This window comes from Tamandua tetradactyla, chromosome 9, assembly GCF_023851605.1.
Source record: "Tamandua tetradactyla isolate mTamTet1 chromosome 9, mTamTet1.pri, whole genome shotgun sequence".
NCBI lineage: Eukaryota > Metazoa > Chordata > Mammalia > Pilosa > Myrmecophagidae > Tamandua > Tamandua tetradactyla.
This window is the reverse complement of record NC_135335.1, coordinates 108,679,454-108,704,635: the sequence shown is the minus strand read 5'-3', so window position 1 is coordinate 108,704,635 and position 25,182 is coordinate 108,679,454. Positions and strand designations below refer to the sequence as shown.

Here is a 25,182-nt window from a genome sequence, read left to right as displayed (position 1 = left end):
AGGTCTAGTATCCAGAATTTATAAAGAGATTGTTCAACTCAACAACAAAAAGGCAGCCAACCCAATTACAAAATGGGAAAAAGACTTGAACAGACACCTACCAGAAGAAGAAATACGGATGGCCAAGAGGCACATGAAGAGATGCTCAATGTCCCTGGCCATTAGAGAAATGCAAATCAAAACCACAATGAGATATCATCTCACACCCACCAGAATGGCCATTATCAACAAAACAGAAAATGACAAGTGCTGGAGAGGATGCGGAGAAAGAGGCACACTTATCCACTGTTGGTGGGAATGTCAAAGGGTGCAACCACTGTGGAAGGCAGTTTGGCGTTTCCTCAAAAAGCTGAATATAGAATTGCCATACGACCCAGCAATACCATTGCTAGGTATCTACTCAAAGGACTTAAAGGCAAAGACACAAACGGACATTTGCACACCAATGTTTATAGCAGCATTATTTACAATTGCAAAGAGATGGAAACAGCCAAAATCTCCATCAACAGAAGAGTGGCTAAACAAACTGTGGTATATACATACGATGGAATATTATGCAGCTTTAAGACAAGATAAACTTATGAACCATGTAATAACATGGATGGACCTAGATAATATTATGCTGAGTGAATCCAGCCAAAAACTAAAGGACAAATACTGTATGGTCCCACTGATGTGAACGGACATTCGAGAATAAACTTGAAATATGTCATTGGTAACAGAGTTCAGCAGGAGTTAGAAACAGGGTAAGACAATGGGTAATTGAAGCTGAAGGGATACAGACTGTGCAACAGGACTAGATACAAAAGCTCAAAAATGGACAGCACTAATTGTAAAGTAATCATGTTAAAACACTGAATTAAGCATCTGAGCTATAGGGTTTTTTTGTTTTTGTTTGCTTGTTGGTTTGTTTGTTGTTGTTTTTTACTATTATTACTACTTTTATTTCTTTTCTTTATATTAACATTTTATATCTTTTTCTGTTGTGTTGCTAGTTCCTCTAAACCGATGCAAATGTACTAAGAAACAATGATCATGCATCTATGTGATGATGTTAAGAATTACTGAGTCCATATGTAGAACGGTATGATTTCTAAATGTTTGTTAATTTCTTTTTTTTTCTTTCCGTTAATAAAAAAAATAAAAAATAAATAAATAAATAAATAAAAAAATGTATAGCTCTTCAGAGGAAAGGCAGCTAACTTTCAACTGAGGTTCTTTCTCACGTGGGAAGGCACCGGATGGTCTCTGCTGGTCTTCTCTCCAGGCCTCTGGGTTCCAACAACTCTCCTTGGGGTGATTCCTTTCTGCATCTCCAAAGGCCTGGGCTGAGCTGTGAGTACTGAGATGATGTATGCTAAGCTGCTTGGGCTGTGCTACATTGAGGTCTCTCATTTAAACATCCAGCCAATTAAATCAAACATCATTCATTGCAGCAGGCATGCCTCCTAGCTGGATTGTGGATGTAATTAGTGACAGATGAGCTTCACATGCCATTGGTTCATGTCCACAGCAACAGAACTAGGCACCTTCACCTGACCAAGTTGACACCTGAACCTAACTACCACACCTTCTTATCAGTTTTGTCAACATCTGCCTTTAGACTGAATAGTTTAATCCATTTACATTTAAAATCACTACTGAAAATCTAAGACTGTCTCCTGCCATTTCACTATTTAGTCTTTGTAAGTCTTACACCTCTTTTGTCCCTCACTTCCATTAATGCATACTTTTATATTTATTTTATTTTTTTGAATAGTACCATATTGAGTGACATCTCATTTCTATTTGGATATATTTCCAACTATTTCCTTTGTGGTTACCATGAGGTTAAATTAAACATCCTAAATATATTTCAATCATGTTTGCTTTGACCCCAACTTAACTTCAATAGCATTCACATATACTTTTCCTCCCCTCTATCTACCGACCATTTTTTCATACTTGTTACCACTCATATCTTTGTACATTTCCCAGGACATAGATTTATGATTACTTTTTACGCATTTGCATTTTAGCACCTGTAGGAAGTAAGAGATGGAGTTACATACCAAGAAATACACTACAGTAATACTGGAATTCATAATTAGCAAATGGTTACCTTCACTGCTGGTCTTTATTTCATTATGCCATTTTGAACCACTGTCTAGTGTCCTTTCTTTTCAGTGTGAAGAATTCCCTTTAGCATTGCTTATAGGGCAGTACATCATGACGAACTCTTCAGCTTTTCTTTGTCTGAGACTGTCTTAAATGCTCCCTCTTTTTTTTTTTTTTAAACACAGGGAGGCACTGGGAAATGAACCTGGGTCTCAGGCATGGCAGGTGAGAACTCTGCCACTGAGCCACCTCCCTCATTTTTTAAAGAAAATGGTTATAAAATTATTGGCTGGCAGTTGTTTTCTTTCAGCACTTTAAGTAGTTCGACCCACTGGCTTCTTGCCTCTATGGTTTCTGATGAGAAATCAGCACTCAGTCTAATTGGGACCCCCATGTATGTAACACACCACATTTCTCCTGCAGATTTCTGAGCACTCTCCTTTACATTTGCATTTGATAGTGTGATCAACATCTGACAGGCGTATTTCTCTTTGTGTTTATCCTGTTTGGCATTCTCTGAGTTTCTTGGGTGGACATACTAACATCTTTTGCTAAGTTTTGGATGTTCTCTGTCATTATTTGACTATTCCTTCTGTCCCTTTATCTCTTTCTTCTCCCTATGAGACTCCTATAATGCATATATTCGTATGCTTGATTGTGTCCCAGAGGTGCCTTAGGCTATTTTTGCTTTTAATATTTCTTTTTCCTTTTTGTTCCTTAGTCTAACTAATTTCAAACGTCTTATTTTCCACCCATTTAGATCTTCTTTTATTTGTTTAGCAATGTTTCATAGTTTTCTGTGTACAGGCCCTTTACAACCCTTGTTCATTTTATTCCTAGAAACTTGATCATATTAGTTGCTATTTTGAATGGAATTTTTTCCTTAATTGTCTCCTCAGTTAGGTCATTGCAGAATCAGTGACTTCAAATTTCTTAAAATTTCTATCTGTTTACTAAGACTCTCATATTGCTCATTCATTGTTTTCCTCATATCCTTTCATTCTTTCTTTGCATTTCCCTTCATCCAGTATACATTTTTAAGATCATTTTTTAAGGCTTTCTTCAGTGGGTCCTACTCCCTTCTTCTTTGTTGGCGTTTTCGGCATTTTCATCCTCTTCCTTCAGATTGGTCAGCATTCCCTGTTTTATACTCATTTTTGCACACTATATATTTTAATATTTTAAAATGTTAATTCTGGTATTTACTCCCTGGGATGGTTGTTTCTCAGTTTTGAAACAAGCTCTTCATAAAACAGAGATTTTCTGGAGCTTCAGCCCTCCTGTCAGGAAGATCTGCCCAACGCAAATGCAGTGAACCTGGGCCTCTGGTCCTGGGCTTATGCACGTTAGCTATTTTGGAGTTCTCCTGTTTACAGGAGTCTTGCTGTCCCCTCTTTTTCCTAGGAGACAGATATCCCTCTCCTGGGTGCTTAAAGCTGCCAGTTCTTTTTCCCAGACTATCTGCCTCTATAACTTTTATACCCCTTTCATTGTCTCAAGCTGCTTTTCCCTGGAGGGCAGAGTCTATGGAGGAAGTCATGCCAGAGAGGACTTTCCCAAGTCTATTTCCCATCCACAGCACAGCCAAGGGCCAGGAAGGGCGTGCAGACCAACTCCAGAGTGCCTGGGGAGAGGATCAGGAAGGGCACCAAGAACTTCTCCAATGGCTTCCCAAAGCTGAGCCTTCCTAGCCCACCCAGCAAATACAACCCTTCAGCTGACTGTCACCTGCAGACCTGAGGAAGTGCAGCACCTTAAGTCTCCACCACTCCACCCATGTCTGGGATGGACTGAAACAATGGCTGCCACCGTTGTCTGGGGCAAGTTGAAACAATAGCTACCCTCAGAGTCAGGCCCCCAGCGATCCAAATTCACTAACCAAAAGTTGTGATCAGTGAACAGCAGATCCCACCCTTGTTCTTGGAGAAGAGATTTTTTATGTCACTTTCTGTCATCAGCACCTACCCAGGAGCTGGACTCCATGGTGGCCTGCCATGAGAATGGGGGATGGGCTCAGGCAGCCACCATGGGCAGAAAGAGTAATTTGCTATTCTTTATTATAATTTATCCGCCTCTTTCTCCCACTCTTCCCTGGATGCTGTACAGTGTTCTGGCATCCAGAGTTTCAAAAAGTAAGGGGTATGTTATGTGCATTAGGGTTCTCTAAAGAAACAGAATCAATAGGAAATATCCATAAATATAAAATTTATAGAAGTGTCTCATGTAACTGTGGGAATGTAAAGTCCAAAATCTGTAGAGCAGGCTGTGAAGCTGATGATTCCGATGGAGGGTTTGGATGAACTCCACAGAAGAGGCTCGCTGGCCAAAGCAGGAAGAGAACCTGTCTCTTCTGAATCCTTAAAAGGCTTCCAGGGATTAGATTAAGCATCACTTATTGCAGAAGACACTCCCCTTTAGCTGATTACAAATGGAATCAGCTGTGGATGCAGCTGACGTGATCATGATCTAATTCTATGAAATGTCCTCATAGCAAAAGACAGGCCAGCACTTACCCAAACAGACAAACAGGTACCACCACTTGTCCAAGTTGACACATGAACCTAACCATGACAGTCCACCCATTGTCAATTTGGCAACTATACTCATCACCTAAACCGTACCTAATTTCTAAATAGAAAACAATAAGACACATTTTTTTTTCTCACCTAACAATACTGAAGTGGCCTGCAGATAACCAGAAATACATTAAATCTCTCCAGAATAGGGTGCAAGTCCTTGGGTAAAATTCATTCTTAAACTTGATATCTTACAACTTAAATAGTATAACATGAACAAAACAGCATTACAGTCCTCATTTCTGTAACTGATCACATTGTTGTAGTTCATATTTATCACTACTTTCTTCCACTACCCATTCCATGTTCCCTTTACCCTCAGCAAGCACTTCAGCTGGCCTTGGTTCTTTGCCTGGTGGGATGACCCAAACCTTCATTCCTGAAGTTTCAGACCCATTGGTAGTCCTGATACCAATTGGGTTGTTGCATTTTTCCACTGATTTTAATCACAGGGCATGGTAGTACTAAAAGACGCCCTAAGGGATCCCCTATATTCCAGGAAAACTCTTCTTTACCTCCATTGTGCAGTTGAAGTCCTATTTCCTCCTGATAGTCAGGGTCAATCACCCCAGCCAGTAATGTAATCCCTTTCTTGGCTTGTTGATCCAGGAGCATGAGTAGCCCAGAGTGACCAGGTGGAGTCTTAGATTCCACTTCAATGGAATCATTGTTGTTTTTCCTGGTGGAAGTACTCCCCCTTTTAGAACTAAAACCTGTAGACCAGCAGAGCTCAGGGCTGTAGGGACAGGAAGCAAAAATTTTCCTAGTGGATCACTAGGGGTAATGGTGAGGGGTGCCACTTCCATTTCCACCCCCTGGTTCCTGGACCCATGGATCCTGGCTATGAGAGAAACAGCACCACACAGCAGAAGCTGATTCAGAGCTTATACAGCTTCCTGGAGAACATTACCCCAGTCCTTCAAGCTATTGCCACCTAGTCGGCACCATAATTGAGTTTTCAAAAGGCCATTCCACCATTCTATCAATCCAGCTGCTTCTGGATGATGGGGAACATGGTAAGATCAGAGAATACCATGATCATGTGCCCATTCTCTCACTTCATTTGCTGTGAAGTATGTTCCCTGATCAGAAGCAATGCTGTGTGGAATACCATGACAATGGATAAGGCATTCTGTAAGCCCACAGATGGCAGTTTTGGCAGAAGCATTGCATGCAGGGAAAGCAAACCCATATCCAGAATATGTGTCTCTTCCAGTTAGAACAAATCACTGACATTTCCATGAAGGAAGTGGTCCAATGTAATCACCCTGCCATCATGTAGCCGACTTGTCACGTCGGGGAATGGTGCCATATCGAGAGCTGAGTGTGGGTCTTTGCTACTGGCAGATTGGGCACTCAGCAGTGACTGTAGCCAGGTCAGCCTTGGTGCTTGGAAGTCCATGTTGCTGAGCCCATGCATAACCTCTATTCCTACCACCATGACCACTTTTTTCATGAGCTGATTGGGCAATGACAGGAGTTGCTGGGGAAAGAGGCTGACTGGTATTCACAGAATGGGTCATCTTATCCACTTGATTATTAAAATCTTCCTCTGCTGAAGCCACCCTCTGGTGCGCATTCACATGGGACACAAATATCTTCATGTTTTTAGCCCACTCAGAAAGGTCTAGCCACATACCTCTTCCACAGACCTCTTTGTCACCAATTTTCCAATTATGTTCTTTCCAAGTCCCTGGCCATCCAGCCCAACCATTAGCAACAGCCCATGAGTCAGTACACAAATGCACTTCTGGCCAGTTCTCCTTCCAAGCAAAATGAACAACCAGGTGCACTGCTCGAAGTTCTGCCCACTGGGAGGATTTCCCCTCACCACTGTCCATCAAGGACATGCCAGAAAGGGGTTGTAGTGCTGCAGCTGTCCACTTTCAGGTGGTACCTGTATATCATGCTGAACCATCTGTAAACCAGGCCCAAGATTTTTCTTCCTCAGTCAACTCACTGTAAGGAACTCCCTGAGAGGCCATAGCACTGGTCTGGGAAAGAGAAGGTAATGTGCCAGGAGTGGAGACCATGGGTATTTGGGCCACTTCCTCGTGTAACTTACTTGTGCCTTCAGGACCTGCTCTGGCCCTATCTCATATATACCATTTCCATTTTGGGATGGAGTGCTGCTGCACATGCCCAACTTTATGGCTTGGTGGGTCAGACAACACCCAGCTCATGATAGGCAACTCAGATCTTATGGTAACTTGGTGGCCCAAGGTTAAGCATTCAGTCTCTACTAAGGCCCAGTAGCAGACCAAAAGCTGTTTCTCAAAAGGAGAGTAGTTATCTGCAGCAGATGGTACGGCTTTGCTCCAAAATCCTAAGGGTCTGCATTGTGATTCTCCTATAGGGGCCTGCCAAAGACTCCAATAGCATCTCTATTTGCCAGTGACACTTCCAGCACCATTGGATCTGATAGATCATATGGTCCAAGTGGCAGAGCAGCTAGTACAGCAGCCTGGACCTGTTGCAGAGCCTCCTCTTGTTCAAGTCTCCACTCAAAAACTTTTCTGGTCACTTGATAAATGGGCCGGAGTAGCACACCCAAATGAGGAATATGTTGTTGCCAAAATCCAAAGACACCAATTAGGCATTGTGTTTCTTTTTTGGTCATAGGAGGAGCCAGATGCAGCAAATTATTCTCCACCTTAGAAGGGATATCTCAACATGCCCCACACCACTGGACACCAAGAAATTTCACTGAAGTGGAATATTTTTGTTGGGTTTATCTCCCATATTCTGACACACAAATGCCTTACCAGAAAGTCTAGAGTAGTTGCTACTTCTTGCTCAGTAGGTCCAACCAACATGGTATCATCAATATAATGAACCATGTGTGATGTCTTATGAGAGGGAGAAATGATCAAGTTCCCTGTGGACAAGATTGTGACATAGGGCTGGGGAGTTTACATATCCTTGAGGTAGTACAGTGAAAGCATATTGCTGACCTCACCAACTGAAAGCACACTGTTTCTGGTGGTCCTTACTAACAGTTATTGAGAAAAAGGAATTTGCCAGATCAATAACTGCATATCAGGTACCAAGGGATGTACTGATTTGCTCAAGCAATGATACCACATCTGGAATAGCAGCTGCAATTGGAGTTACCACTTGGTTGAGCTTACAATAATCCACTGTCATCCTCTAAGACCCATCTGTTTTCTGCATAGGCCAAGTAGGAGAGTTGAAAGGGGATGTGGTGGGAATTACCACCCTTGCATCCTTCAAGTCCTTAAGAGTGGCAGTAATCTCTGTAATTCTTCCAGGAATCTGGTATTGCTTATGATTTACTATTTTGCTAGGTAGGGGCAGTTCTAGTGGCTTCCACTTGGCTTTTTCCACCATAAAAGCCTTCACTGCATGAGTTAAAGAGTCAATGTGGGGATTCTGCCAGTTGCTCAGTATGTCTGTTCCAATTACGCATTCTAGAACTGGGGAAATAACTACAGAATGGGTCCAGGGGCCCCAATGGACCCACTGTGAGACGGACCTAAGCTAAAACTCCATCAATCACCTGACCTCCATAAGCCCTCACTCTGACTGGTGAACCAGAGTGATGTTTTGGGTCCCCTGGAATTAATGTCACTTATGAACCAGTGTCTAATAATCCCTGAATATCTGATCATTTCCTTTTCCCCAGTGCACAGTTACCCTAGTAAAAGGCTTCCGGTCTCTTTGGGGAAGGCTTGGAGGAAGATAAACAGTATAAATTTTTGGCAGTGTAACAGGGTTCTCCCCCAAAGGGCCCTGGCCTCCCCTTCATTCAAGGGGCTCTGGGTCTATAAACTGTCTCAAGTCTGGAAATTGATTAAAGGGCCGTGACTCTGTGTTTTTATAATTCAAATTAGACTTCTGTTCACTTGACCCAGAACTCTTTTGTTTATACATCTCAAACAAGAATTTAGTAGACTGCCCTTCTATTGTATTTGTAGGTACCCCATGATTTACTAGCCAATGCCACATATCTCTATGAGTCAGATTATTTTGACTCCTGCTTTGAGTTTGTTGTCTGTTATAAAAGCCACGTCCACCCTGTCTTTGGTGATTAAGTGCTGCCACCTGGCTTCTGCCAACTTGGGATCCAGCCATCCCCATTGTGTTTAAGGATTCCAGCTCAGTGACAGCAATTTCCACAGTAATATCTGACCTACAGAGAACTGCAACTACAGAGCTCTTCAGGAATGATGGCACTAGTCTCATAAATTTATTTCTCACTGTTCTGGTAAAAGGTGCATCCTCCGGACATTCCTGGGGTGTAAGACCAGGCTTTGCATGATAAATCCACTCTAACATCCCAATTTCTCTAAGCCTCTGGACCCCCTTATCTACATTATACTAGGGCAGTTCTGGCATTTCACCCTCAGTAATGTTGGCCACCTTTTGATCCATGTTTCAACCAGCCATCCAAACAAACTGTTACTGCCTTTTCTAACCCCTCGAGCTATAACATTGAATGCAGAATCTCTGCTTAGTGGGCCCATATAAAAATTTAGTCTGATCCAGCCTTATATTCCTCCCACCATTATCCCACACCCTTACAATCCATTGCCACACATATTCCCCTGATTTCTGTCTATATAAATTGGAAAACTCATATAATTCTTTTGGAGTATAGCGTACCTCCTCATGTGTGATACTTTGTATCTCACCTTTAGGGGCCTGTTGGGACTTTAGTCTAGTTATAGGTCTGGAAGAAATGAGGGGTGGTGGAGGTGGGTCATGAAAAGAATTAGAAATATCTTCCAAGCCATCTGTTTCAGGGCATTCATTTGCAGGTTCATCTGGTGAAACAGGATTAATCACTCTAGGGCTAATCCCTTCAGGTGGAGGTTGGATGGCCAACTCCTCAAGGCAGGCTAGAGTGGGGCAGCTATGTCCTCAGGGCAGACTATTACAGGGTTAACTAGAGAAGACTCAGCATGACCTAGGGTTTCAACCTTGCCACCAACATCATTATCCACCCATATATCGCCATCCCGTTTTTCAGGAACCCACTCTTTTCCAATTAATGCCCTCACTTTAATGGCAGACACCATCCAAGATTGAGATTTCAATTTACGTTGTAAATTTACTACTCTAATAATAAGATTCTGAGTCTGATTTTTAGAGACCTCAAGTCTATGGCTACAAGAAATAAGATTTTTCTTCAGGACACTCACAGAAACGTCTACATCTGTCAGACAGCATTTAAGCTTCTCATTTGAAGACTTAAGCTCATCCCTTTCACTCATTAATGTATACAGTGTATCTAACAACAACAAGCCAACATCTCTATACTTTCTATTTCCACAAAACTCCATACAGGTGTCAAAAACATTATCCCTCAGAGCCTGGCTTCGTACAAGTGAAGCATTAGAAGAATCGAATGGTGATTTTTGACTATCTCTTTTGCCAACTCACTCCATGGATTGGCAATGTCATTCTGATTATGGGAATCAGACCTTAGTGCTTTTGAGTCCAGTTAGAAAACCATTCATAAAAACCCATTTTTAAGATTATGTTTCTTAAGAACTACTCCTGGTACCAAGTTGTATTAGTTAGGTTTCTTCAGACAAACAGAATCAACAGGAAATATTCATAAATATAATTTTTTTTAAGTGTCTCACATAACTGTGGGAATGTAGAGTCCAAAATCTGTAGAGCAGGCTGTGAAGCTGATGATTCCAATGGAAGGTCTGGACGAACTCCACAGGAAAGCCTCACCGGAAAAATCAGGAAGAGAACTTGTCTCTTCAGAATCCTCCTTAAAAGGTTTCCAGTGATTAGATTAAGCATCACTCATTAAAGAAGACACTCCTCTTGACTGATTTCAAATGGAATCAGCTGTGGATATAGCCAATGTGATCATGACTTAATTCTCTGAAATGTCCTCATAGCAAAAGACAGGCCAGTACTTGCCCCAAGCAGGTACCACCACTTGGCCAAGTTGACACATGAACCTGACCATGACAGTATGTATCAGTTTTTTTCTTTTTTCTTTTTTTTTTCTTTTTCTGAATTGGTGCAAATGTTCTAAGACATAATTATGGTGATGAATATACAACTATGTGATGATACTGTGAGTTATTGATTACATACTAAGCATGGAATGATCACATGGTAAGAATGTTTGTGTTTGTATGTTGTTATGTTTAAAAAAAATTTTTAAAAAAAAAAGTTGTTTCAGACCATTCCTGCCTGTTTAATACTTATTTTGGTAGAAGGATTGAGTCTTGGAACTCCCTACTCTGCCATCTTTCCACGATTCTCCCACTCATTTTTCAACCCTTGCAACCTGGCTTCTAATCTCGTCATTCCACATAAATCCTTCTTACCCATCACCAACAACTTGCTTGTAACTAAATTCAGCAAACTCTTCACTGTCTTCATCTTACTTGAACTTTCAGCAGCATTTGACACTGTCACACAATCAACCTTGCCTTGGTTTTCATGTCACCATACACTGCCTACTTTTTTTTTATCCTTCTGGCCTCTTCTTCTCAGTCACCTCCTTGAGTTTCTCATCTCTTAAATGTTGGTGGAACTTAGGGTTCATTACTAGGCCCTACTGTCCCAATAAACACTTTCTCTGGACTTGGACATTTATATTCTCTAACTTCTAAATCTATCTCCAGACCAGACTTCTCTTGGACAGACTTCTGGACAATTCCATTTAAATATATCAATGATAACTCAAACTCATAATATCCAAAACTGAGTTAATTCATCATCTACCTCCCTACTTTCTCTTCATTCTTTGACCTTGATGCCAGTGAATGGCATCACCATCCACCTATTTGCCCAGGACAGAAACTGGGGCATCATCTTTGACTCTTTCCATATCCCTACACCAAATAAGTCACCCCAGAATTCAGGCTTTACCCTACAGCAATAGTCATCTAATGAGCAAATGTGCTCACTTCACCATCCTGTTTAAAACCCACCTGTGCTGGTTTGAATCTGTGGGCAACCCCAGAAAAGCCATGTCCTTTTGTCCTCATTCAATATTGCTGGCTGGAAGCTTTTGGATTGTTCCCATGGAAATGTGACCCACCCGATTGTGGGCATTAACTTTTTATTTATTTATTTATTTATTTGCATGGTCAGGCACAAAAACCTAATTGGGCATTAACCTTTGATTGGAGGGAGCTATGACTCCACCCATTCCAGGTGGGTCTTGATTAGTTTACTGGAATCTTATAAAAGAAGAAATGCTTTAGAGAGAGCTTTAGAATGCTACAGAACCAAGAAGCAGAGAGTCCACCAGCCAGCAACCTTTGGAGATGAAGAAGGAAAATGCCACCCTGGGAGCTTCATGAAACAAGAGACCTGGAGAGAAAGCTAGCAGATGTCGCCATGCTCACCATGCACCCTTCCAGTTGAGAGAGAAATGCTGAACACCATGGGCCTCCTTGAACCAAGGTATCTTTCCCTAGATGCCTTAGATTGGACATTTCTATAGATTTGGTTTAATTTGGACAATTTCATAGCCTTAGAACTGGAAACTGGAAACTTATTAAATTCCCCTTTTAAAAAGTGGTTTCATTTCTGGTGTATCACATTCTGGCAGTTAGCAGACCAGAACACCACCCACCAGTCCTTCATTCCCTTAGCGTAAAATCCAACCACAGTGATCTTCTTCCAGCTTTTCACTTCCTTCTCATTCATCCTCCAAGCTCATACCAGCTTGGTCTTTCTAAAATACAAATACAGTCAAGCCACCCTCATCCCCACTACTTCAGAAGCTATGGTGGACCCCCATTGCCAATAGAACCAAATCGAACATGAAAATATAAGTTTCCATTACAAAAAGTACGGATCCTTCAGAATGGCTGGAATATTGTTCAGAATCATTGGTGCACAATGTATCCTTCAGGGTGGGCCAAGAGATGAGCTTGAGAGGTACACTGATCCAGATCACAAAGGATCTTATATGCCTAGACAGGGGTTTCAGTTCATTCTGAGAGCAGTGGATGCATATCATTGCAAGATTTTAGACAAGAGAAAGACTTTGTATAACAGCCACTTGTGGTGCCACTTGTGATGCTCCATCTCACCTCAGCCCTCCTCTGGTTTTAGCCTCATCTATAGTGGAGAGTTCCTTGAAAGTGAGTGCAGACTCTCGGTGAAAGTCTACTCTCAATTATGACTAACCTCAAGCTTGCACTACACACATTTCTGCTTTCTACCTCAGGGCCTTCTCCAGGACAAAAGTTGCCCCAAATATATATAAACAATACAGAGAATCCCACACCCCAGCACCATCATCACTACCTGAACAGTTTGAGGGTAAGAGAGAAGGAGAGGGTGAGGGTGATCTCAATAGTTCACTTCTAGGTGACTGAGAAGATGAAAAGTGCCATCAAGTGAAACAGAGAGAACCATATTGGGAGATACAGGCAGCTTAAAGTAAGAAGTTTAATCAGCAGAAGAAAGAGCAGGCAGGAAACCAAGACATTTGAGAAGTGGAATTAACTAGGGAAGATCAACCGGCAGACAGAAAACTTAGGGAGAACACAAGAACTCTCTACAAATATATGAAGGTCTGTCCCAAGGTAGGGTTGGGGAAAAGGAGGAGAGAAAAGGATTAACAGAAAATTACAAAGAGATGGTGGTTCAGTCTATGAAAATACTTTCTAAGTCCTGCATGACTGATGAAGGAGCGAGCATTCTCCCTCCAGAATTGCTCATAAGTATGTCAAGAAGGTTGTAGGTTAGATTCCTAATTTGAGAGGAGGCTGAACTGAATCCACTTAAAAGTAATTCCAATTATGGGATTCTTGCATTCTGCTCTCCAACCTACACTTCCTTCCCTCTCATTCCTGCTGCTCCAAATTCTCACATTTATGGGACAACCTCATCATGCTTTTGCCTCTGGGCAACCCTGAGCAAAACTAGAAAAGAAGGTTATATTGGCCTTAAGGGCCCTCTATCCACTGCCCTCTTCAAAGGCCTTTTGTCTCCCTCTGACTTCTCCTCACCAGGGTCTCAAAACTGTCCTATTGGCTTCTGCCCTCATTCCCCATCCAGGTGGACCCTCCCCAGCACTGCTACAGCCCCAGGCTCTCCAACCCCTTCAGAACTTACCTGTCCAGTTCCCCATTCCTTTGGGTGCTCGGCTCTCTGGGGTTAGGCAATTTGACAAATTGAGCTGTATTTTGACTTCAGAAGAAGTGATTCTCTTTTCTCCCAGTTACAGAGGCCAAAGTGGCAAATACAACTGGTCAGTTGGGCTTTTTAGTACCATGTTAACCACACCATGCATGTGTCCAGCTCTCCTCAGATTCCAAGGACCTCCCTTACTCTGAAATCTTCATGAATATTTTCTAACATTGGCACCAAAAAAGGGTAAAGACCGTCTATACATTTTGTGTTAGAAAACTTTACCCAGCAATATTTCTGTTGTTGTGCTTTCCTGAACAAAGGTGGGGGGGTGGGATAGATTTTGCCTCAAAACTTCTGTTCAGGAGAGTAATTCATTCTCTCTCTCTCTCTCTGTCTCTCTCTCTCATGCACACATACACACACACACACAGGCGTGCACACAAATAGAGAGATTAATTTGCAAGAAAGTTGGTAAACTCTTGATCTAATCATCTGGAGGAAAAAAGTTCCTTTGAACAAATTCCAAGCAAAGGATTGAAAAGCTTGAGGTCCTTCATCCACAAATATTTTTGAACACCTGTAGTGAACTAGGCACTAAAAAGAAGATACAAAAAGGCCAAATATAGCCCTATCATTACATTAATTATTTAGGGAAAAATAGATAGTCACACACAGGAAGCCAAATAACAACATACGCAGTGAGGTTAGAGCCATGTGGCTGGATAAGACTAGTGACCCTTAAACATTAGAATGCCTAAGAATCCTCAAGGCGTGAAGTCATTGAAAATGAAGATTCTTAGATTCTATCCAGGAGATTGAAATTCAGAGTCTCTGGGTTTCTCATGCATCCCAGAAATCTACATTTTAAACAAGCTTTTCAAAACAGCCTAATATAGGAGGCCCAATAACTCCCTTTGAAGAACACCGGTCCAGCCAGCAGTTCTCTGTAGATGGACCACGGAGAAAGGAAGCCCACTGGGCAGAAGAGGAGGAAAGTTATTTTTGTATTTAGACATTAAGAAGCGGATAAGGATTCCTTTTCATTCCTCCTTTACGCAGCTGAGTGTTTTGAAGGATAGCCGATACCTTGCCATTATCTGGAGAATGTGCAATCGGTGCTAGGAATAGAAAGGGACATGTACAGCTGAGTCTGGAGTTGATGACACCTGTTTATCTGAATCTGATTCCGGGGCCATTTTGATGGTGAAAGATGGTGTTATGCTTCACTGAAGCCTTCACATCTATTGTTTTTCTTCTCCTGGGTGACTTTGCCAAGGGCCTATGTATATCATTAGTTTCAGACAACTGTTATTACACACATTCTTCTTGAGTAAAATATTATTTTGTTTTTATCTCCATAGAGTAGAAACCAAGTCTCAGTTTTTCTTATTTTTTTGTGTAAAATAACCCAAACACTTCCCTACTGGTGTTATTCTCCAGTCCTATAGGTGCAGTAGAAAGCAGGAGGAATTCAGGAGGCTTTCTGAGGTCCAGAGGAGAGGAGGAGCTGTAAGGAATTCTCTCCATTCTTCTCAAGTCCTTCTTGGAGAGACATCCATTACTCCTGGACATTCCTGGAACACCTACTACATCCCAGCACCAGGAGCTTCCATCCTAGAGGACAAATGAGGTCATAACTCAATGAAGTAGCAGTGTCGATAAGGTAGTAGAGAGTGGTTAGACTGGGAGTCCAGGAGGGACCTGGAGGTGACGGGGATGAAGTGATGAGGCCCTAGGAAGTCTTGGGGAAAGGCATTCCACACTTTCCTTTGGCAGTAGTAGCATGGTTTGTTCAATGGAAAGCCTATAAATGTGGTTACAACCCAAACGAGATCACAATGGAAAGCATCATGAAGAATTTGGAGAGGACCCAAAGGTTAATCCCCTGGTTGGAAGACAAAGAAGTTAAAGCCTTAGGCAATGCTTTAACAATTTCCCCACGATTGAGTGGACAAAGTGGTACCCAGTTCCTTGTAGACCAGAAAGAGTCTGGGCTTAATCTGCATAGTGAACACATAAAGTCTAATATAAAGAAAAGATTTTTCTGCAATTTATCTGGAATGAGTGATTAACAAGTAAAACTACCCAGAATCTGACAGACTGTCAAGCACCCCCAGGCCACCAGTGGGTCCTGGAAGCCTAGATCATTTTCACCATGAAATTTCTGGCCCAGTGAGACCAAGTGCATTGTTTTCAGAGATATAGTTACAAGATTTTTGAAAGCCTTGAAACTCTAGGATTTATTTGTTGTGCTTAGAAAAGCTCCATCTGTCCCTCCACAGCAGCTCTAATTGTACATATTTATCAAGTGTTTTGAGGGTCATTCGTGGTGGCACTTTAATGACTGGATTACAAACTAAATTAAAAGGATTTCTTGATGGCAAATGATATTTTATTCAATACATCTACTTGTTTTGCTAACTCAGGATTTGATCTCAAAATGGATTTTTCACAGGAAGATGGTTCCTATTTTACTTTGCCTTGGAATCTGGGTTTCTATCAGGTAAGCTGGTTTATATGGGCCAGATAAAATATGGAACATCCAGTTAGATTTGAATTTCAGGAAAACAACAAAGGACTTTCAGTGTAAGTATGTCCCAAGCAATGTTTGTAACATACTTATACTAAAAAAATTTGTCATTATTCTTCTGAAATTAAAATTTAACTTGGTGTCCAACATTTTGCATTTGCTAAATCTGGGAAAACTTCTCAGTCCCCCTGTACAAATATCAAGCTTCCCTTGGTTCTCATCCCAAGCCTCACAGGGGCTCCTCAAGGTGGAGTTTCTGTGAAATTGGCATGTTCTGAGAAATGGTATCAATGTCAGAGGAGGGGACCATGTGAGGTGGAGAGCTCAAGGTCGGTTGTCTCTGTTTCTACCCTACCAAAGAAGGATGTAGAAGAATGTGGGAGCATATGTCTAAAACCCTTTTCCAGGAAGGGGCTGCCTGACATAAGAATTATTGGACCAAAAGGCCACCTCTGTTCCGTGGCAAAAGGAACCCAATATGCAGCCCACTGCTCAGCCTGACTGCACTTCCTACAGTCCATATTAGACCTTGAGTATGTTCAGTTTCTCTGAGGAGCCCGTCTGCCCCAGACATTTATGAGCCTCCATTCCTGAGCTAGAGTGAGGAGCCATCTAAGGAGCTCCTTATACAGATACTGAGAAGTTTCCCTCAGTTCTGCAACCCTTTACTCAGCACCCTGTGGCCCCAGATGCTCTTGAACATTTGCCTGCCTCACTCATTACCTCTTGCCCAGTACAACTTTGGTAACTTGACCCCAGTCCAGGCAGCTTGCCCTGGGCATCAGTTGGGTATGTTCTCGGGTATTACTGCGGGGATTACTCAGGACTTCAAACTATGCCACCTCAGGCAGCCTCATTCCCGAGACCCTGCCAGATCGCTCTGTCCAGAGAGAAGAAACATGAGGCTCATTCATTGTCTCTCCATGCCACATCTTCGAATCATGAATTCTATACTCTGGTCATATACTGCATGAATAATACTTTCCTCTTTCCACTCTAAAATGTCCTTAGAAAATTTTTTGGCTCCATTTATTACTTCAGAATTTTGTGACAAACATTATGTTTACTTGACCACCCCTTAGGCTTGGCCGGCCAAGGAAGATGCTTCAAGGATGTTGGTGTTCGGTCTCTGCCCCACAGCCCCTCTTGGGCTCTAAAAGCAGAAGAGACCCACCCTGTGGTCCTTCTCTGAAGACCCTTCCTCTCTTGGTTTTGATGTTTGGTCTCTGGGCCCTCTCTTACTCCATTCTCTAGAACATTGTCCACGACTGTGTGGGCTGTGGCTTGATAGACGAATGAGGTAAGGTCATTTTCCACTTTATTATCATGAAAAAGCACAAACATCTACCAAGCTCAGTGGGCCTGAAGCATATTCTAAGTAGACAGAGTTTCCTCCCTGACCCACTTTCTTGCAGAATCACTGGAACCTGTTCTAGCAACTTTGCAGAAGCAGACATACTGGTGCTTCTCAGCATTATTTTCTAGGACTTTAAGGCTGCAGTTTTCCTGATTTTGCCTTTGCATATTATTCAATTGTCTTGACATACTGGTTTGTCCCAGAGGGGAGTGCTTTAAAAAGTGCCTGTGGTATTCTTGGATGTGTGGAGAAACGCAGCTTTACCTTACCTAGAAGAAGGCCTCACTCCTGCCCTCCTCTTCCCAATTATTCTGCAGGCTGTCTTTGCCCTGAGGGCAGTTTGCAGCTCCAGGGAACTGGAATCGGTTTAAAAAAATTCCTTCCTCTCTGTGACCTATGTGAAGGGGCATTGTGTACTCTCTAAATAATAAGCCTGGCTTTGTGCAACCCAACTGGACAGGGCCTTTTGAGAGATTTTCCAGCTGCAGAGAGAGCAGTCAGCTGCACCCTAGGAAACCAAGAAGTTTCCAAACCAAGGAGAAAACTCAATGACTGCAAGACTTTTTTATTCCCTGAAGTTGCCTTGTGAACCAATACCTCTCTTCCAGTGTTCAAGTTAAAAATGAATCAGAGGGGGTACAAAGGTAGTTCAGTGGTAGAATTGTCACCTGCCATGCAGGAGACCCAGGTTTGATTCCCAGCCCATGAACTTCCCCAAAAAAAGTACAAAAAAATTCCAAAAATGGTGCTGCAATAAAGGGATACTCACATGGAAAAAGAATGAAATGTGACCCCCGGAATATAGCATAGAAAAAAAAAATGCAACAGAAGGATCCAAACATATTTTGGGACTTATGCAATAATAGCATTTAGTCAGATGTTCCCCACCTATTCTCATTAAAATTATTTAGAGCACTAATTATGTTCAAGGCAATATATCACCAATCAAGATAATTATTTATTACCATTATTGATTTCTGATATGGGTCCCAGCACTAGCTGAAAGGGTTGGAAAGATGTAATAAGCATAATTCCTGGCTTAGAACCCACTCAGATGAGACTACTAGGAGAACTGCCCTCCTCCACTTTGCTGGGCACTGAGCTGAGAGCATCACATGAATTACCTCATACAATCACCTCAATGACCTTGTGAAGAAGACAGTAAATTCTCCTTTTAACAGATTGGAAACTGAGAACCAGAGAGCCAGAGTAATGCCTCCCCTCAGATGTCCATGTCCTTCAGAACCTGTCAAGATGTGATCTTAGTTGACAAAAGGAATGTTGCAGATGTGATTCTATTGAGGATCTCAAGATGGAGAGTTTATCCTGGATTATTTGGGTGGCTCTAAATATAATCACAAGAGTCCCCAAAAATGACAGGAGGATTAGAGTCAGGGCCACAGAGATGTGAAAAGAAATAGAGTTTGGAGTGATGTGGGGCCGTAAGCCAAGGAATGTCGGCAGCCTCTAGAAGCTGGAAAAGGCAAAGAAATGGATTCTCCTCCAGACCCTCCAAAAGGAACACAGCCCTGGTGATCCATTTGACACATCTGACCTCCAGAACTATAATGTAATAAATTTGTGTTGTTTTAAGCCACTAAGTTTGTGGCTTGTTATAGCAATAATGGAAAACCGATACAGTGTACACACTTTCCCAACTGTATTCCACAGTGAATTAGGCCTTGGCCCGAGAAGGTTACTCCAAAGTAGTAGAGCAAGGCAGGGCTGCTATATTGCCCAACTGTTCCCTGAAGTTCTGCAAAGCAGGGACCCTAGAGCAAGATTGAAACCAAGTCTTTCTGTCCTTAAAGTCTGTGCCCTTTCTTCTTTTCTGACTTGCTCCTGAAAGATAAAGTTTAGGGGCAGAAAGAGTGAAAAAAAAAAAAGAGAGAGAGAGAGAGAAACAACATTCCATAATGACATGGCATACTTAATAAACAAGTAAAGAAATGAGAGTGCAAAGAAAGAGCTAATGGTTCGTTACAGTGATCAGGGAAGACTTGTTGGAGGAGACACAGCTTAACCTGGGCTGTACAATGTGGTTAGAGGTGAACAGAGAGCCTTGCAGACAGGGTATGACCAGATATTAGAAATGTCCCCTGGAACAAAAGAATAAACCAAACTTCCCATTCCTTATCCCCCTTTTCAACTATCACCCCATCCTCTGTCTGTGGATTCCAAGGCCCAGGCCTTAACAATGCCCTGTGGACTTCCTTACTTTGCAAAGGTGGCAAGTCTTGACCCAAAGAGATATCATTTGTCTTTCCCACAGTTATCCAGAAAATCAAGTAGGCCACTCCAATGCTCTCCAGTAATTAGGGAAAAGGTATTTTCATTTGCTCAAAGTCAACAAGCATGCCCTTTGTATGCTGAAGTGCCCGGTTTCATTCACCATGTTCAGATGAGGAACATTTGGAATAGAATTCCAGGCCATGACCTAGGCAGGACAATTCTGTTCAATCTGAGAACAATGAGTTCATAAATACATTTTTAAGTCAACTTTACTTTATAATTAAGGAAACTGTGAGAGAGGCAGCATATGGTAAAAATGACCCTGAGCAGAAGATCCAACCTCCAATCCTGAATTCTGCTGTCACCTGCAGCACGGCGCTGAGCAGACTGGGTTGTCTCTTCTGTAAAAGAAGGACTTGATCTTAAAGTTCTGTCAATCATTTAGGAAGCTTTGAGCTGTGGCAACAGAAGCCCTGAATTAAACCTGGTCTAAACATTACACAGATATATGATCTTGCATAGCAGAAAACCGAGCAGCAAGCTGGCTGAGGGGTTGGTTGATTCAGCGGCTCAGAAATGTCTTCAGGGACCTCGGTTCTTTCTATCTTCCCCTCTACCATTGCCATCTGGGGTAATAGCTTCATCCTCACAGCGAACCGAACACTGGAAAGGAGAGTCCTGGAGGGGGTTGTTTCAGCCTCCCCTGAGTACAAGAGAAAGAGAAGACAGCTGAACAAAATCACAACACTGCATGGAAGAAAAAAGCAGGACACTGCTGCCAGATAGGAAACTTATAGTGACCTCTATTCTCTCAAAGGTCCCTTTCCACCCCCCAAATCCATAAATTAAAAATAATCATTGAATACCTCATGTGATTTAAACCCAGACTGCTGATCATGTGCCTACATAGAGCCAAGGACTGTGCTATGCACCAGGGGTATGGCAGTGAGTGAGACTCGTGGAGCATTCATGGGACGTCCAATCTAGAGACTCTTAACCCCATCACAACCATGACAACCAATGCCACTGCTTCAGTCCTTATAATAACTGCTCCCTAGCAGTGGCCCCAGATGAAGCCTGGAAGTTTTGGTTGTGTAGACGAAAGAGAGAAAATGGTTGCTATCAATCTATGCAAGTTACATAAATTTGGCCAACCAACAGCCCTGTTCTCTACCCTCAGAGCCTAACAAAAAAACTGGTGGTGTTGCAGTAGGGGATGGAGGCATACAGGGAAGTGTTATGAATTTTTAAAAGCAAATTCAAATTGGCTATTAGAGTTATTGACCTAACATTGACCTTTGGCAGATTAGGTCTGTTTAAACTCATTTCCAGATCACTTGAAGAAGGAATGGTATTTTTCCCTTATTGTAGATCCGACCCCTGGAGTTATTTCCTACAGCTGCAATTACTATTCTAAGGAAAGGAGAAAATCGAGATGGATAGATGTTTAATGGGAAATTTTACACTTCTCGTTAGTCTTTTTTTTGAGGGGCTCAGTGTGTTTTCTCAGTTCCAATTACCTGTGTCTTTCTTTTCTGGCTAGATTAGTAACTATTCAATTCACCCAAAGCAGGGAACAGTGTCACTAAAATGATTGTTCTTCTCCCAGCAGGATACTTAGGTTTTGACTGAGTAATCAAACTCTGTAAGAAATTTCACCCAGATATTTATTATACCAAGTAATGGGAATAGGAGGTATGTTTTGTTATATAATATATTGAAACTAGCAAGAAATAGATACGCAGGAAAAAAAATCCCATCCTTAAACATGAAAGTCATACTGCCCATTTCCTTAGCATATGTTGTGATAAATTTATGTCCCCTATCTCACAACAGTTTTACCAGACTGCCATGAAAATAAGAAGCACATACAGTTATAAATATATTTGAATGAGTGAAAGAATAAAGCAACTTTCAAATTCTAATTTTTCTATCAAATCGTTACTGCTGGTTGTTGAACTATGAGGAGAGAATTTTCTTCTTGTTATAAGGTTTTGACTAGCTGTACAAAAGTGGGCCTAGACCGCACATTTAAATGAATTCCATAGATAGGAACATAAGACCCACAGTAATAATTAAATGCTCATTTTCCCTCCAATCAAGCCTCTAAGCAGACCTACTCACAGATATTACACTGCTTCATCCATTTCCCATTCTTGATAGAGCTGCTAATAAGCAGCGAAATGGCTAAAAGAAGGAAAAATAAGAGGCACTCAGGATAAAAACAAAGGACTAGAATCATCTATAAGCTGAATAACTAGTACTTAGAAAGTGGCAAGTCTAAAAGTAACCAAATGAGAGGATATGTGGGGCTTATCGATTTTCTCTCAGACTGTAATTCTAGGTCCTGGCTATGGCCTACCTCACAGGCCATCTCCGTGAAGAAGGAAAAACAGCACATTAATTTGGTGAGGTCTCTTATTTGATGCCTTTAAGATCCCATAGAGCATTGATTGTTTTTCATAACATCTTTCACTTTCCTGCTTGAGGTTTTTCCTTGGGTGGAAGCCCTTTGCTTTTCATTCCCCCAGTATCCATGCTCTGACTCTTGATGCATTAGTCACAGTTCCAAGGGGGAGACAGGTCAAATAACTTTACAATTAAAACCCAAACCTAAGCAGATGGCTCCTTTATCCCACGAAAATGCAAGGACATGTAGGTCTCCTGTGGTAATGGGATTTCGCCTGCACATTCAGGGATCTAAGAGTCAGTGGGCTGGAATTCAGGCAGCATGGGCTTTCTGCTCAGTTTCAACTCTAGAACAATTGGCTGTGGGATCTTCCAGCTAAGCATTTACTCCAGGATGTACTAAGAAGATAAATGCCTGAGAAAATCTTTGGAGACTAACCTCATTCTCAAAGATGGCCCTTGAACCATCAAGTGCATTCATTCACCTCGGGGCTTTATGAAAATGCAGAGTCCCAGATCCACCCCTGGCCCTCTAAATCGGACTCTTCTGGAGTGCATCCCGGGATTCTGCCTTTCCAATAGGCTCGCTGGACAAGTGTCAGGTTCACTGAAAGAACCACCTCCAGATGCTTGCCACTCAAAGTGCAGTTCTGGAAACAAGAGCTTCAGCATCACGTGGGAGCCTGTTAGAAATGTAGAATCCCAGGTCCCACCCCAAACTACAGACTCAGAACCCACATTTTAACAAGAACCCCTGCCAATTCCTTAAAGTTTCAGAAACGTTTTGCTAGGATCCTTTAGACTTGTAACCTAGTTCTCGCCAACTGGCTAAGAAAGTTAATGCAGCAATGCAAGAAGAGGGCTCCTTCTCCATCCAACTACATACTAGAATCTATAAGGAGCTATGTAAAAATTCTAACATCTCGGCCCCTCCGCAGGCCAATTTAATCTAGCCTACTGGGGGTGGGGCCTGGGCATCTGCATTTCTTAGCACTCCACAACTCATTTGAATGTGCAGCCAGAATTAAGAGGCATTGTTGTATTGAAGTAAAATTCAGAATCAAAGTTTAAAGCCCCAGATACAGAGCATCAAGCCAAGTCTCACCCCCCGCCCCCACCCCTACACAGCCATGGGCATTTGCCTAGTAACAAAGGATTCCTAAAATATTTGCCCTTTTCTTAGAAGAGGCAGCATTGGCCTTTTGAATGGCTACTCATTGTCCACGCCTTGCTCGGATATGCTGGGTCCCCACTGCCCTGGAGCTCAAGAGCAGCATTCCCATTCCCTGCGTTTACCAGGGACTGGCTCTGGGCATCCCGGGGACTGGAAATGGCTCCTTCTGAGGCAGCATTTCTCTTTGTTTTCTCTGCCCCTGAGATCTGTGATTCTGGACAAGGCATATGCCTTCTCACCATGTCATTTTCTTCACTTGCAGAGGGAAAACAGTGTCCATTGATTCTTTTGGTTAAGCTGACTGGTGCTCCTGGCTCATGTCCAGTGACTCTTTCTCTTTGCAGCAATCCACAGCTGGGGGCGAGCCAAGAGGGAAATGGCTGCCCACTTACAGTACCAAGCCCCGATTGCTCTCTGTCCAGCGAGCTCTCCAAAGGCCAGCTTCTCCAGTGGATTTCCTGTAACCCAGGCAGGTACGTCAGAAAGACTTGGAACAAGTTTGCAAATAAAATACTCTGGGATTCCTTTGAAAGCATGTGAGTTTCATGTTAAGTCCAGATTTCAGTAGGTCCAGGCTGTAGGAATATGTGCTCTTCTTCTCACAGGAAACCCACCTAATTGGTCTAGGTAAGTTTGGTTGAACTCAAACTATTATAGTGTTATCACCTTTATTTCAATAATTGTTGATAAAGTTTGTATTACACATATTGCTACATTCTTCCTCCCTATTTTCTCTCCACCTATTACTTCTAATATTATTGAACACTTACTGTGTGCCAAAGCATCACATATGCATTTTTTCACTCTATCTTCACACCTCTTGGGAGGTTGGTATTCTTCTTATACCCATTTTACAGATGCAAAGTTGAGGTCTAAGTGAGTTGAATAACTTGCCCCAGATTCTACTGAGTATAAGTGGCAGACTGAATTTCATTCAGATCTGTGTGGTTCCAACTGTATGCAACTACCGAAGGGGTTCTGTTCCTGTTTTCAGAAGGCTTCCCAGTCTTCTGCCTCAAGTCTCTCTTCTTCTTAGAGGCAGGGGTCTCCAGAATCAGATCCTAACTTCCGACTCTGCTTGTTTAGGAATTGGTCATAATATATGCTGGGGTCAAAAGGATTTGGAACCAATAATAGGGGTAGGAGGAGCAGGAAAGGGAATAAACTTAGATTTCTATTTCATACCATATACCGCAATAAATTCCACTTGAATTAAAATGTACGTGAAACAGCAGAAGTGCTAGAAGCATATATAGGGGAATAGTTACATAATCCTGAGATATGGAGGGATTTTATGAAATGACATAAAAGGTACAAGCCATAAATTAAAATAGAACTTAACTACACAAAAATTTTAAATGTAAACTTAAATTAAGTAGCAATTGACAAATGGGGGGAGGGTGCAGAGCATAAGACAAAGAATTAATAGACTGAATATATAAAATGCTCTTATAAACCAGTAAGTAAAAGATGAGTGCTCCAATTAAAAGCAGACAAAGAAAAAAGAACCACAAGAAGACAAATCTTCATGATTGGTGAGGATGGAATTCTGGCAACAGACTTTTGCCTTCTCTGCAGGTGGGATGAGTTGACATAACCTTTCTAAAGGTCAATTTGAAAAAAATACAGTAAAACTTTTTAAAAATGCAGAACAGGTAAGCCGGTGGTTTTGAGGAATGAATTCTGAGGAAATAAGTAAGGGCATGCATAGGGACTC

At 42.0% G+C, this 25,182-nt stretch overlaps 1 long non-coding RNA gene across 1 annotated transcript; it reads left to right on the top strand.

The window, feature by feature from the left end:
• The first annotated feature begins 14,564 nt into the window (after positions 1-14,564).
• Positions 14,565-23,978, top strand: LOC143646265 (uncharacterized). The gene is made up of 4 exons (XR_013157426.1): positions 14,565-15,393; positions 16,190-16,266; positions 17,376-17,593; positions 23,810-23,978. It is a non-coding gene; the product is annotated as an uncharacterized LOC143646265 (long non-coding RNA).
• The last annotated feature ends 1,204 nt before the right edge of the window (positions 23,979-25,182 follow it).